Below are 16111 nucleotides of genomic sequence, written 5' to 3'. Positions count from 1 at the left end.
GTGCCAAAAGCATGCACTGGAGAAAGGATACCATCTTCAACAAATGGTGCTGGGAAAACTGGAAATCCATATGAAACAAAATGAAATTGAATCCCTTTCTCTCACCATGCACAAAAATTAACTCAAAATAGATCAAGGACCTAGGAATTAGACCAGAGACTCTGCATCTAATAGAAGAAAAAGTAGACCCTAATCTTCATCATGTGGATTTAGGCCCCAACTTCCTTAATAAGACTCCTATAGCACAAGAATTAAAACCAAGAATCAACAAATTGGATGGATTCAAACTAAAAAGTTTATTCTTAGCAAAAGAAATAATCTGTGAGGTGAATAGAGAGCCTACATCCTGGGTACATATTTTTACCCCTCACACATCTAGGGTATATAAAGAGCTCAACAAGATAAGCACCAAAAAAATAAATAATCCAATCAATAAATGGGCCAAGGACCTGAACAGACACTTCTCAGAAAAGGATATACAATCAATCAACAAATATATGAAAAAATGCTCATCATCTCTAGCAATCAGAGAAATGCAAATAAAAACTACTCTAAGATACCATCTCACCCCAGTAAGAATGGCAGCCATTATGAAGACAAACAACAACAAGTGTTGGCAAGGATGTGGGGAAAAAGGTACACTCATACACTGCTGGTGGGACTGCAAATTAGTGCAGCCAATATGAAAAGCAGTATGGAGATTTCTTGGAAAACTGGGAATGGAACCACCATTTGACCCAGCTATTCCTTTTCTCAGACTATACCCAAAGGACCTAAAAACAACATACTACAGGGACACAGCCATATCAATGTTTATAGCAGCACAATTCACAATAGCTAAACTGTGGAGCCAACCTAGATGTCCTTCAGTGTATTAATGGATAAAAAAAATGTGGCATTTATACACAATGGAATATTACTCAGCACTAAAAAATAACAAGATCATGGCATCTGCAGGGAAATGGATGGCATTAGAGCAGATTATGCTAAGTTAAGTTAGCCAATCCCTAAAACACAAATGCGGAATGTATTCTCTGATATAAGGGGGGGGGACTCAAAATGGGATAGGGAGGAAGAGCATGAGAAGAAGATTACCACTAAATAGGGAAGAGAGGTGGGAGGGAAAGGGAAGGACAAGGGGAATTGCATGGAAAATGGAAGGAGACCCTCATCGTTATATGATGATGTGAGGGGGAAAAAAAGTGTGTCACATTAGATTGGGTAGAGAGAAGTGATGGGAGGAGAGGGGAGGGGAAGAGGGGATAGGAAGGGCAGCAGAATAAAATAGACACTAGTATTGCTGTGTGTATATACGTGACTGTATGACCAATGTGATTCTACAACCTATACACTCAGAAAAATGAGAAATTATACCCCATTTGATTCAAAAAAAAAAAAAAAAGAACTCCATCTACTTTATTACTGCATAGGCAAGTTTTTTTTAATGATTTTTATTTATTTATTTTGCATTACAATTCTTAATGTACCATTATACAATAATTTATCATCTCTCTGATTATATATAAGGTATGTATATCCTGTTACTGGGCAGATTGATCTGAGGGTCACATAACCCAATGAGCTAGCAACACATTTAGGAGTGGCGACCCATGGACTAAAAGGTCAATGGCAGAAAAACAGCAGGAAAGGAACAGGCTGAGCACACAAGGGAAGCCAGGTTACCATGGTGATAAGACTGAGCATGGTTAGTGTGCCAACTGCAACATCTGGGTTCAGAGTGCTGAACCCTAAGAGTTCCTAACATAGGCTGCTTTCCAACTTACGGGCCCAACAAGGTCATATCAACTTATTAATTATGTGAATGTACATATTATTCACAAATGAAAGAATGTAGTGAATATTATTTTTAAAGTTCCCATAGCTTTTCTGATCTTTGGTCTTGTGAGGCAGTAGCATGAACTTTGAACTGGGAAGCAATACCCTAAGGCAGCAATATCCAACACAAATAAAATGGGAGGCACTAGTATGAACATTAAAATACTAAAAGAAAAGATAAAGTTGATTGTAATAACAATACATCCAAAATATTATCATTACAGTATGTATCAATATGTAATTATTGTGAAGTAAATATACTTTTGCTATAAATCTTCAAAGCTCACTCTATTTTAAGCCTCCTGCAGATGTCAGATCAGAGCAGTCACATTCCAGCTTTGAAAGCTGACTCCTCCCCTGAACTCAGGGAAGTGCAGGACTTGAAGCTCCATTTCATGCCACAGGTGATGAAACACTTTTACCTCTCAATATTTCTCCTCAGGGTCAAGAACAGGGAGAGTCAATGCCCTGACAGATGGCAGGGAACTCCACCAGGAAGCCTCCAAAGGAATTTCATTCTACCCATTTTCTGCTGGGCCAAGGCCCATCCCTCTTGCAGAGATGGGAGAGCAAACAAAGGAAGAGGAGGGAATCTCATGTCTTTAGATCTTCCCAAAGCCTTGACCTCCAGAGTTTAAATAGATTAAAGCAAACTTATTTTGCAGTTCAGCCTTGGTCTTAATTGTGAGGCTACCAATGTGTGTTTCTCCTGTAGCATGGGTTACTGTATAAGCTTAAGCCAAATCACATGCATGCAGTTCTACATGTATGTCTGTATAACTCAACAGTATCTACCAAAAGATTGAACTTTAAATTATGGAAACAGGAAATGACCTTGGCAATGTGCTTTTACTGCTGCTTCCATTAAGAGACAGAGTCTGTTTACCAAAAGTTATATCTGGGATGGCCTTATTTGCTACAACTCATACAAAGCTGTGATGACAAAAGTGTATCAGTATGGTACCAGGGCTCAAAAGGTCTTGAATGCTTTCTCTTTTTCTTTTAGAACCCTGCTATCCATGAGAATGAGCCCACATTGGCCTACTGGAGGATGAGATATCAAGGGGAGAAGAATAGGTATCCCAGATGACAGCCAGATCACACTTTGAAGCTGAGCCATCTAGCCAGCCATCAGCTAACCACATACAGGAGGAGGAGCCCAGTTGAGCTCAGTATAAATTGCTGACCACTGGTTATAAGCTAATATATTTTGGGATGACCTATCATCTAGTGATAGATAAACTAATAGTGATAGGCAGGATGCTAATATTCAGTGACATGTTGATTACAAGTTGTCTGGCAAACAATAGGTGCCTTATAGATTTTCTGTTCCCTCATCTGCTGTATGAAATGGAGGTCAAGCCCTTCACCTCCCTGAGGTCAGGGAGTTATAGCTCAAAAAGTTGAAATGTAGCTGCTCGGCTGGACAGTGCTGGAGCCTTACAACAATATGAGATTTGAAGACTTAGTAGCAAGACTTAGTATATAGATGTCACAATAATATTATGTTAATAACAATGATAATATTTTGGATTAAAATATGACACTTTCATCTTTTTTTTTTTTTTTTTTGGTACTAGGGATTGAACTCAGCTGCACTCAACCACTGAGCCACATCCTCTACCCTATTTTGTATTTGATTTAGAGACAAGGTCTCACTGAGTTGCTTAGTGCCCCACCATTGCTGAGGCTGGCTTTGAACTCACAATCCTCCTGCCTCAGCCTCCTGGGCGGCTGGGATTACAGGCGTGCACCACCACGCCCGGCAATCCTCTTAATTTTTAATATAAAAACCCAAGAAAATTTTAAATTATTTGTATTGCACATAGTTTCCTTAAGTGACTGTTTCCTTCAAGTTCCTCCTCACAAGAATAGACACCAAAGTTACAGGAAATTTAAAAATTATTTTCATTGTACTCTGTCCATTTGTGATTAACATACACATACACATACAATAGATAAATGAATATGATCTTACATACAAGGTTAAAAATGCAAATGTACCTGCATAGTAGGGGGAATGGAAAGATCCAGCAAAGACTGTTATTTTGGCCTCATTCAGCTGAAGGTTATGGATTCCCTCTCACTCAGGGTATAAGATGGCGGGGGTCTCAAGCTCTATCCAATCAGGGACACGTGCATGAGGACTGTCCAATCAAACACATTTCTAGAAAGGAGAAGGCAGGATTTCCTAGTCTTGCGGACCTTGGTTCCGGGATTCCGCCATATTGGAGTCCGTTCTTCGGCCAGCGAGGCCTCGGAGGCTCTGGCCGTCCCCAGTCGCCCTGTCATCCACCCCGACTGCGCGAGCCTCCCCGGAAGCCGGATATGGTGAGTGTGCAGCGGAGTTCTGAGACCAGAGGCGCCAGTCGGGAACCGCCTCCGGGCGGAGAGCTCAGCCTCCAGCAGGCCGAGTCCTCCAGGGCGACCTGGGCATTGGTTACCCGCGGCCGTGGGTGGGCTGGGCGGCAGGCGCAACCCAGGGCTCCGGTCCCTCTCTGCGTGGCGACTTCGGCCTTGCTGGAGCCCTCTGTGCAGTTGGGAGTTGTCCTCTCAGGCTGTGGGGTGAGCTGGGCAGCAGCTTGAACCGTGGTCTGCTGGAGCCCTCACAGGCAGTTGTGAGCTTGCAGCCCCGTGTATCTCCCTCTATACACTGTGTGGAGGATAGGATGAGGGAGAGTCTTCACTTTGTGTGTGGGTTCCTGTGTTAGAGGACCTATGGTCCTTGGGGTTCCCTTCTTTCCCCCTGAGAGATCTTGCTTTTCCTCAGAACTTGAAGATACTACCTCTGATATGTTCAATATCTTTAAATTTTTGTTTAATGAATTTGGATTTTCTTTATTCTCGTTTTGTAAAATTTGCCTATGCTTTTGCTTTTTTTATTTCTTTTTTTTTTTAATTTTAAAACATGCCCGTGTTTTTGTTTTTGAATCTGGCCAAGTTGCTTGTGAGCCTTGCTGTGTTACTGATGCAGGCCTGGAACTTAATGATCCTCCTGGCTCAGCTTCCTCTAGTTGCTGGATTTACAGGGTACACCACCAGGCTATATTTGCTTTTAAATCTGTGGAATTTTTGTGTTATGATATAGGAACCAAGTATTATTATTATTATTATTATTATTATTATTATTATTATTCTTTTGATTGGCAGTGCTGAGAAATATTGAGGTATAACAGAGAGCTACCCTTCCAGGACCTCTGAAATAAAATTGGCTTCTGGATAAAATTCTCAAATGGATTAAGTGCAGATATGTTGTAAAGTAGGAGAGTGACTCTTAGGCCGGCAAGATTAAACTCTGCCACAGGATAAAGGGGATCTGCTTGAAAATCAAAGTATGTGGTACCAAAGTCGGAAAGTCTTAGAGGAAATTGTAACATTGCCCATCCCAACACATAGAAGAAGATGGGCTGACTTAGTGAGTTCACCATCTGGAACTGAGGCAGGGGAAGGTGGAACATTGGATGCATTGTTCTAACTCAGCATTTTTTAAACACCTTTATTTCACTTATTTATTTTTATGTGGTGCTGAGGATTGAACCCAGGGTCTCGCATGTGCGAGGCGAGCGCTCTACCACTGAGCCACAACCCCAGCCCTAACTCAGCATTTTCTAAAATTGCAGGTAGAATTGGCTCTGGGGAGCTGATGATTACTTATAATTGAAATAGAACACAATGCAAAATAATACATAAGAGAAATTCACACGTTGAAAGATAAGCTTTATTTTGTTTGAATGTCTTTGAAATTTTCAAAGATGTATAGGTGTGTACTAGGATGATATAAAATGTATTTCTTACCATGGGCTGCCTTCCAAAAATACCTTGAGCCTCAAATTGCTACTAACTCATTTTCCCTATGAACTGCCTTCATTGTGTTGTCCCTTGTTTACAATACACACATCTGCCTACAAGAAGGAAAGAGCCAGTCTTTTTTTTTTTTTTAAAGGGAGAGAGAGAGAGAGAGAGAGAGAGAGAGAGAGATAATTTTTTTTTTAATATTTATTTTCTAGTTTTCGGCGGACACAACATCTTTGTTTGTATGTGGTTCTGAGGATCGAACCCGGGCCGCACGCATGCCAGGCATGCCAGTCGAGCGCGCTACCGCTTGAGCCACATCCCCAGCCCAAGGGGCCAGTCTTAATGATTCTCATTTCTTCCCATGCCTGTGTGTGTGTATCTTCTTGTATGTCCTGTGCTGCAGTAGCCCACTGCTTCACAGCCCCAGGCCTAGAATAAAGATCTCAGCATCAGTGTATCTGCCCATATTATTCTGACAGAATCGGTGGGGGTGGAGTTACTATGAATTAAAAGTTGAAGATGGGTTGAACGAAGAGGAGACTAGGGTACCTAAAACTACAGAGGCAACTAAGGCCAATTCAGATATCCAGCCAAAAGTGCTGGCTCCAACTATAGCAGGAGCTTTTTGTTCTCTTTATTCCAGAACTTCCTATTTCATCTCCTTCCCCTCAACTCTGACTGTGCCTCTCCTTTCCTTCCCCTGAACCTTCCTAACCCCTGCTTTGACCTCATGTGTAGTTCACATGCAGCATTGGAACTCCAGGAATTGCAGGTTGAGATCTGAATCCTTCAGTCTATTCAGAGCCCAGATTCTGGTTCTTCCTCCTCACTTTTGGGTTGTCAGACTGTCTCCCATCTCCTTTACTTCCACATTCAGTTTTTCTGCTTGTCATTATGTGGCCCCCAGGATGGTGATTTCAGGTAGAGTTAATGATCACCTTGGGGCAAATATTAAGAAGGCACTAAGCAGTAAAGAAGGAAATGATGATCAAGCAGAAGTTAGAATTTCTCCACCTGCTTTTAAAAGGTTGAAGGGGGCACTTGTGCTTTCTTATAAAATCGCCTCTGTACAAATTGAAGTTGAATTTACGTAACTCTTTTTCCTAGTGTAACAGTATGTTATAGATTAAAACCATTCTTTGCCAATGTAATGACATCTGGCTTTATCTTTCACAGAGGATTCTTTTATCACCTGTTTACAGGCTGGGAGAAGGGACTATTGGATTGCTTTGAAAATGCAGAGGTTTCCCGGTATTGGTCCAACGTTCATGCTAAGTATTGAAAATGTTATCATTTCACCCAGTCTCCACATCTCCAAGCTCCCTGAGAGTTTGGCGGGACCAGAGGACTAGCCATGTCCAATGAATCACTCCAAGGGAAGCAGGAAAGTACCAGTATCCAAGCTGGATCATCTTTCAGTGTTATAGGCTGGGGCCTTCTGCAATACTTAGGAAGCACCAAGCGCCCCCTTTCAAAACCTGATTCTTGTGGTCAAGTCAAGAAAGATTTCAGACATGTCACTCAGAGTAACAGGTATAAGTTTAATAAGGGTGGGAAAAAGTAAGGGACACACACTCAAGGGAGAAAGTTGGGTCCTCTCAGAAAGGAAAGGGACAGAGTGCCTCTCCTTCCCTCCAGTTTTATTGGGGGTTCTGGGAAGTTTCCAGGTTTACCTCTTGACTTTTGACTGAGCAAGATGACAGCAGAGTTTCAAGTCCATACTGCCATGACAATTCTGGGTCACTTTGTCCTGTGCTGACCAGTTCTAATCGGAACCTGTTCTTATAGATTTTATGATTAAGGGCAATTATTCTTAGCTTCCTTAGTTCTGGGATCTGATCTGTATGTAGGTCACAAAAGCCTCCCCCTTCAAGCTAACTTTTGTTATTTTCAGCATTTGGGGGCCTGCATATAATAGGTAGTTTGCTGAGGAAGGTAATAATGCTCTCAACTTGAGCCAGGCAGGGCTATAGTAAATTGCTTCATAGGAAAGAAAGCATGTGGGTATCAGCACAGTGGACCCAGTTTATAGAATTAAGCCCTTAACTTCCTGTTCCCACTGCTCATGTTTGTCTGTTCCCTATCAACACCACTACCAGCATAGGTTCCTCTGTCACTCAGGGAAGCACCATATACCCCAAGTTGCCCTACCTGAGGAGTCAGTCCTCTGAAGTCACTAAGAGGGCATTATTTTTTAATGGATAATAATTGGCTCAAATTGGGTAGGTCTTACAATTGCCTCACCTTTGCAGAGTACATGGAAGAGAGCATGGAGACATGCTGATGTGACATGACAAAAGTGTTTGTTTCACAGAGATGATTCCCCTCATGAGCATACATGCAATATCCTTTGCAAAATCCTAGCAACCCAATCTCAACCCCACATCAAAAGGGTCATTCACTGTGGTCAAGTAGCCTGTAGTTCCCAGGATGCTGGTGGGTCATTATGAGCAGATCAGTATATGACATTCAGGTAAAAAATGTGTAATCGTCTCAGTGAATAAGACGAGGCTAGGACAAAATTCAACTTTCCTGAAGAAACTGAACCAGAGGTCCAGAAGAGGTGCAGAAGAAACATGCCTCAGTAAGCATGAGATCCTGCAGCCAGCACGGAACCAAGTGTGAGTAGAGAAAGCCCCCAGGTCAATAGCCCCAAACCGCCCGCCGGCAGGGCACTGGAGCAGAGCAATGGCACAGAAAGGGAACTCAGAGGGCCCAAACAAGACAGGAGGAGGTGAAAGGGTCTCACTGAGCACATGACTGCATTCAGAGAAAACCCTAGCTGCTCCCCAAGAGTTGCGGGCAGTGAACTAGAAAGGAACTATTAAGCCACAGGGAACAGAATCAACGCAGACAAATCAGGGTGGGTTCACTGGGAAGGACAAACATGGTGAAACAAGTTTCTGCCTCCTGCTTTATGGTCGACTTGGTGATTTACTGCACTTTTGCCATGACATGGAGACACGCCCAAAAGGGCTGATCACTGGGCACATGCAGATTAGACCACCATGAGGCATCACCCTGACCTGTTAAAACAGTTGTTATCAATGGGAGGCTAAGACGAGGATGGTGACTTTGAAGCAAGCCTCAGCCACTCAGTGAGAGCTTGTCTGTAAATAAATATAAAAAGGGCTGGGGACATGGCTCAGTGGTTAAGTGTCCCTGGGTTCAATCCCCACTACAAAAAAAAAAAAAAAAAGAAAGAAAAGAAAAGAAAAAGTTTGTTATCAAAAAGATGGAAAGTAAGTATTGGCAAGGAGGTGGAAAAAAAATGAGCCCCCTGGTGAGAATGCAATTTATTACAGTGATTATGGAAAATGGTAGGCAAAATCCAGAAAAAAAAAAAAAAAGACTTTCTCTATGACCAGCCATTTCAGGTCTGGTATTTACCCAAACATGTTGAAGTCAGCATGTCAGAGGGACAGCTGGCCTGCCACGTGGGATGTGGTGTTACTCACAGATGCCAACGAGCCAACCTAAGTGCCCACAGATGGATGGGTCCCAGGGAAGGTGCGGTTGTTCACACCAGGGCTTTCCTATCAATCAGCTTCAAAGAAAGAGAAATTCTGTAGTGTGCGATGACATTGATGGAGCCAGAGAATGTCATGTCGAGTGAGATAAGCAGAGACCCAAAGGCCTCCGGTTCTCACAGGTGGACCCTAAAAGGTCACCTCCCAGGAGCAGAGGGCAGCTTCCCTGTGCCAGGGTGGGGGCCTGGGAGGAGGGGACAGCAGTAATGGACGGCAGCCTCAGCTGGGCAGGAGGAAGTCTGACTTTTCTGAGGTCACTACACACCATGGTGGTACAGCTGACAATAAGAACTGCGTGTTACATATCGCTGAGAGTGAACTTCCAATGTTCTCATCACGAATGTGTTAAGTGTTTGAGATTAATGCCTATTTTCATTAGTTTGGTTTGATTTTTTGTATTCAGAAAAATCATGACTTTCTACCCCATAAATGATTTTTTAAATATGTAATAAAAATTAAATTAAGAAGATCAAAGACCTCTTTTTTGAAGTGACTTGAACAATGTCACACTTCTTTCCAGGTCCCCTTGTCGCTGTGCATGCATCCATATCATCTCCTGACACCCAGGGTGCTCCCCGCAGACCCTGCCGACTGCTATGCCCACCTCCTGGTGGGAGGCCTTGTCGCCCTAGGCTCACTCACTGTTGTGGAAGGACGAGGACCCCTTTGTGTTTTAGCTCTGTGTTTGTGAAGGAGACTTCCCTGTGGCCAGAGGGCTTGTATGTGTGTTCAGGGCGCCTGGTGCTGCAACCTCGCTGTGGGGCCAGAGAGCAGCCCCATCTCTGCCATCCCTTTGCAATGCTGGGCGTGGAGCCAGGGCCCACTGGGCTAGGGCTGCATCAGTCCTGTTTCTAAGGGGAGTGCCACAGGCAGGGCAGCTGCAGTGGCCTGGGGCCTGGGGGCATCCCTAAGGCCTCCTCTGTTCTTCCTCAGTCCCTGGGAGAGCAACTGTGACCCTCACGAAAGTAAATCCTCAGGGAGCCCCTGTGATGTCCCAAAGTTGAGCCCAGCTCTCCCATGCTAAGAAGTCCTAATGAAGCCCCCAGGGAGATTCCCTGGCCTTCCCTCCCCAGCACTGACCACAGGGGAGAAAGACAAGCAAACACTGGGGTGCTAACTGGTAACACAGATGCTGTGTGACGTCGAACAGCACAGCCGCCAGGAGGTCCCGCTATGTCGATGAGGCAGTGGGTTCATTTGATTTGAGCCATGGCCTCGCTGAAAAGAAGGAGTAATATTATTTGACCAACAACATCACATTTCTGAAAATGAGCAAAATACAACAGCATGTGTGTGTACCCAGGGAAAAGCTGTGCACCTGCTCCCCAGTAGCCCATAGGAAAGGGCCAGGCCCATAACTGCCCAGGAGTGATGCTGGTGGCTTAGCAGGACCTCCTCCACGTGGGAGCAAAGACTGCAGGCTATGCATTAAAACCACCAACTTAATAAAATGTGAGTTGATTTTTGCACTTGAGTTTTATTTTAATGAAAGTTTTGCTTGGTTTAGAAGATATTTTCTCCCTTCACTTTCTAAATTTCTGCAGCAGAAGAAAATGGAGCCTGCCTGTCAGTACAGAGGACTAGGTGACTAGGGAAAAGACTTAGGAAAAGGGAGGGATGGTGTGAATTTCAAATGCTGTTCGATTGTGGTGTAGCAAGAAGTACAATTTAAATTTTGTTACAGAAATATGAAAAAAAATGTCAGCATTTTTAGGTGACTTACAGACATCATTACTTTATATATCTGTGTGACTGGATGACCAATATGTTCCTATAACAATGTACACTCAGAAAAATGAGAAATCATATCCCATCTATGTATAGCAAAGTGCATAAATGCATTCTGCTGTCATGTATAACTGATTAAAGCAAATAAAAAAAATTTTAGAAATGATATCCCCAACCACAGTAACATTACTTGATCTTCTAACTCTGTGGTGAATAATTTCCAAGATCCGTCAATGAAAGCTCCCCTCCCTTCTTCTCCTGTGCACTGCAGGGAATGTGGACGCCCTGGGGGAGCCTGTGGGTCTGGTGACTGAGAATCTCCATGTCCTAAAGCAGGAGGTAGGCAGACAGGACCCAGCTGACCGCACGTCGCACTCAGCTGTTATTTTCACGATGATGCTGGAGACAGATGCCTGTGTTGTTTCTGCACAGACTTTATAAACACTTCCATCCCATTCTACACATACGAGAACATTTTTAGGATGACTACCCAGATATTTTTTTCCTTTATATCATCATCTGGATTTTTGGCACTGAGACACCTGGGTGAACCTTCTGGGAATCCTCACTTCTCTAGAGCTTTCTGGTCCATTTAAGAATCTATTTGCTGGGCTGGGGATGTGGCTCAAGTGGTAGTGCGCTCGCCTGGCATGCGTGCGGCCCGGGTTCGATCCTCAGCACCACATACAAACAAAGATGTTGTGTCCACCAATAGCTAAATAAATAAATATTTAAAAAAAAAAAAAAGAATCTATTTGCTTGACTATTTCTGACAGATGCAAATAACAGGTGCCAGGATTCTAAAGTCAGCCAGAACTTGGGGGGTGAAGAGTGCCTGTGAACAGACGTCTTCCGCTCGTGTCCCCTCCACCCCTGCTTTGTGCTCTGAGGCTGGTTTCACGGAGACCACCCTCTCTGCCCGCCCTTGACTGATGGATCAGATGACGGGTCCCCAGGCTGAAGCTGGGGGCACTCCACCTTCCCGAAGAGCAGGCCCCCATCTTGGTCTCTCAGGCACCCTCTGTGCTTTGGGAGGTGAGTTTCCAGTGACAGGGCCATGCCAGGATCAGTCCTTTGATGTACAAGTTTGGACTGGCCTGGGCCACCTTCCTGGGTTCCAACCCACCCTGCCACTGAAGGGTGAGGAGACCCCTAAGAAAACGGCTGACCCCCTCATTTTCTCATCTGTAAAACTTGGATTACCAGAACTGCCCCATGGGAGGCTGTTCCTGAGGATCGGCCAGACAGCCCAGGTGAAGTCTCCCAGGTCCTGAGTGTGGTCGACTCCTTTCCGACCAGAGGATGCGGCATGGACCTGGCCAACAGGACAGTGGTGAGGGAGTTCCTTCTGCTGGGGTTCTCGGGAGCGCCCTGGCTGCAGCACGCGCTTTTCGCGCTGTTCCTGGCCGTGTACCTGCTCTCCCTGGTGGGAAACACCCTCATCATCTTCATCGTCCTGGTGGAGGCCACGCTGCAGACACCCATGTACGTTTTCCTAGGAAACCTGTCCTTCCTGGAGATCTGGTACACCACAGCCACGGTGCCTAAGCTGTTGGCCACCTGCCTGTCCAAGGGCGCGGCCATCTCTGTCCCTGGCTGCATTGTCCAGTACTACTTCTTCTTCTCCATGGGGGCTACTGAGTGCATCTTGCTGGCGGTGATGGCCTACGACCGGTATGTGGCCATCTGCAGCCCTCTCCGCTACTCCCTCCTCCTGAGCCTTCAGCTCTGCCTGCGCTTTGCAGCTTGGTCTTGGGTTGGGGGCTTCTCGGCCCCCTCCTACCTACCATACTCATCTCTCGCCTGAACTTCTGTGGCCCCCAGAAGATCAACCACTTCTTCTGTGACTCAGACCCCATTTTTAAACTTTCCTGCTCAGACACGTTCTTGGCAGAGGCCTTGGGCTACACCTGCAGCTCTGTGGTGATTCTCAGCTCCTTCCTCCTCACCATGTCCTCCTACGGCAACATCGTGGCCACCGTCCTCAGGCTGTCCTCCCTAGAGGCTCGGAAGAAGACCTTCTCCACCTGTGCCTCCCACCTCACCATGGTCACCATCTACTACGGCACCATCATCTTCGCCTACGTCCGCCCTCCAGCCAAGTACAACTTCACCATTGGCAAAGTGATCTCTGTGTTCTACTGCGTGGTCACCCCGCTGGTGAACCCACTCATATATACCCTGAGAAACAAAGACGTGAAGAAAGCGTTCAGGAAAATTTTGGCACAGAAGAGATTCCTCTTGACCAGAAACAGACAGGAGTTTTGAGATATCAACACAGAAAAGCAGTTTAGAATGGAAACTCAAACTCAGGTGCAAATGGTAAGTACTAAAAACTATAGTCTGCTCTTGATACCACCTAACGTGGCCACCCGTGCATGGTACTTGTGTTTTGAACTCCAGTGGACACCGTTCCACGTCTGCTCTGCCTGTGGTGCCTTAGGACAGCGCTGTGATGGGGGAAGGTACCTGACTCAGGCTCCTGCCCTAATGCGTCCACAGGCTGGCCGAGTGGCACTGTTCCAGCGACCCCGGGGGCCACAAAATCTCTGTTAAGTGGGGGCAGTGGTCCTTCATCTAATGATCTGATGGTCTGATCTATACTTGGTCCTTTGTACCTCAAAGATGTGTCCCCTTCAGGGACATTTCCTACACACACATGCCAAGTCAATGTTCTTCTCAGGGATTGATGTTGACTTGTCAATGATAATGCAGCTTAGTAATTCTGTTAGAAAAATTGGGCCGTCAGGATTTTTCTGAGGAACATAAATCCATGAGTAAATGGGGCTGGGGTTGTGGCTCAGAGGTAGAACACTCGCCTAGCACGTGTGAGGCACTGGGTTCCACCCTCAGCACCACATAAAAATAAAATAAAGGTATTGTGTCCACCTACAACTAAAAAATAAATATTAAAAGAAAAAAATATTAAATAAATAAATAAATAAATAAATAAATATTAAAAGAAAAAAAATGAACTGTATTTCAAAAATTAGCAAGAGACCATGACTCAAAAGTTAAAAAAAATAAATAAATTAGATCTGGACACTGAGAATGGAATATCTTAGGTGGTGAGGTAGTGACTGTTTCAGATTCCTACAACGTAGGCAAGGAGACACCTAATTAAGCAAAAACAAGTCTGATTCTGAAAGAGAAGAATGAAGGGCTCCAGGTGTTCCCCGCTGCTCAGCCCTCTCCTGTGAGGAGGAAGCCCTGTCATTCCCATCAGTGCAGCACAGGAGCACAGGTGACAGCAGGGGACGGACCTTAACTCCTGAGCCAGCCCCCTAGGTCAGGCTTCCTCCACCTGCTCCCTGTAAGTGCCATGTGGCCCAGTTGCCAGGGCAAGCCAAGTGATGGCAGGACCTCACCTGGACCTCTGGGCTGAAAACCTGCCCGGCTAGGAGGTCAGGACCACATCCAGTCTCCAGAGGCAAACTAGAACAAACTACTCGACCAAGGTGTTTTTAATGACAAGAAAATGGAATAAAATCCAGAGTTTGTAGCACAGGACTATGATGAGATTCTCTGGATTCCACGAGAGCTATGATAAAATCTTTGGTGAATGCCTGGTTAATTTTCACTTTTGAAGCAGTGAACAATCTTGCAATTATCACCAAGGTGACCTTTACAGGTAACATGAAACTTGGGCCACACAACATCTTCTCTAAACCTTGGCTTTCTACCAGAACCTCAAAGCCATGTGCAAACTGTCCCAACCCTGAGGAGCTGCTCGGCGTTGTGTGCAAACTCGAGGAAGGCGAGGTCCTCATCCTGTCATGGTGGCAGCCAACCTCTAGAGACACCCTCCTATATCCTGAGTTATGGCCTCAGGCCGAATCTGAACTCCCTCCCTGGTAGCTGCCCCATTCCCAGGGGCTCCCTGGGGCTGCTCTGGGCTGGGTCAACCCGGAGCTGCGTGTGACCTGGAGAAGGGGCTCACTCTGCGCTCCAGGCTGCACCTTCAGACACTTGGAAGAACACCCCACACCACCACCCCACAGCTCCTTCATTTTCACCCCAGTGTTTTGTTTTGGGGACTCTCAGGGCATACTCAGGCGTGGCAGGAAGTGTGGGTTCACTGGGAGGGACAAACATGGTGATAGTAACAACGGTGGCAACTTCTTAGGTGGAAGCACTGGAGAGGACCTTCCTGGAGTGTCAGTCTGTGCTTATGGAGACCCTCTGGAGACCCTCATAAGGCAGAATAGCAGAAAAAAGGGAAATGCAAACCCAGGTCAGATACAGAAGTCCCCAGGGTCTAATGACAGTCAAAAATATTCCATCATATTTGGATCATAAAACTCTATGTCCATCTGAAGGAAGTTCACGAAACTTTTTGCAGGAGACACATGGAGAGGACAGTCCCTTCCAGGCTGCTGTCCAAGTCTAGACCCGACTCACACATTGATACCAACTGGGACGGCAACGCATCTGGGGCATCTCTCCTAAGATTTAAGGCAACTTCTCAATTTAGGAAATCATTTTAAAGCTTTCTCTTTTTTGGTGGTATATTGCTGTGTGATGTGAATTTACTAAAGTAGCTGATACCACTTACAGTGTGGGCATGAAATTCGTGCTGCAGCATCTCTGATGTTCTGAGGGACTGGATTTCCTTGTAGAGCCTCTGCCTCCCTGACGGCTACCTCGAGGTTGAATTGTGCCATAGGCTGCGGCAAAGTGACCTCGACTTTGCCCCAAGAACCATCTCGTGCAGCTGCTCAAGTTGGCAATCCTGACCCCCAGCGCTCCCCTGCCTGTGCCGCTCCATGGCTGCCAGTGAGCACCAATGTCATCCTGTTTTCACCCTGTATCTTTCCTCATGAACAGACACGGGTTTATCTTAACCAATAACAACAGAATCAAGCTGTGTCCACGTTTCAAATGCCACAGCACCCTCCTCAGGGGCCTTGCTTCCTTCCTCTTAGGACACCTTCCAAACTGTCCTCTGTGTCACACCCAGTGGGAGGGTTTTGCAGTGTCAGTCAGAGCTGCCTCTGTCCTGCTTAGCAGACACCAGTGTCCTTGTCTTGCCCTAGTGCTGGCCCTGACCTAGAAACCCTGCCCAGCCTGGCCACCTCTTTCCATGTTCTTTCTTTTGCTAAAGTTAAAGATCTCCATTACCACACACCTGCCACGGCTCCCCCAGCCATTGCACCCATTGCTGGCCTCCTGCAGGACCCTGCTCCCAGCACTGGGGCTGCACTTCTCCCCAGCTCCCCCTC

At 45.6% G+C, this 16111-nt stretch overlaps 1 pseudogene; it reads left to right on the top strand.

Annotated features, from left to right (window-relative positions):
• Window positions 1-12198: 12198 nt before the first annotated feature.
• On the top strand, window positions 12199-13157 carry LOC143390342 (olfactory receptor 11L1-like; annotated as a pseudogene).
• Window positions 13158-16111: the final 2954 nt, after the last annotated feature.

Source organism: Callospermophilus lateralis, chromosome 5, assembly GCF_048772815.1.
Source record: "Callospermophilus lateralis isolate mCalLat2 chromosome 5, mCalLat2.hap1, whole genome shotgun sequence".
In the NCBI taxonomy this organism is placed as follows: domain Eukaryota; kingdom Metazoa; phylum Chordata; class Mammalia; order Rodentia; family Sciuridae; genus Callospermophilus; species Callospermophilus lateralis.
Note: the sequence above shows the minus strand (reverse complement) of the source record. Positions and strands in the feature narration are given on the sequence as shown.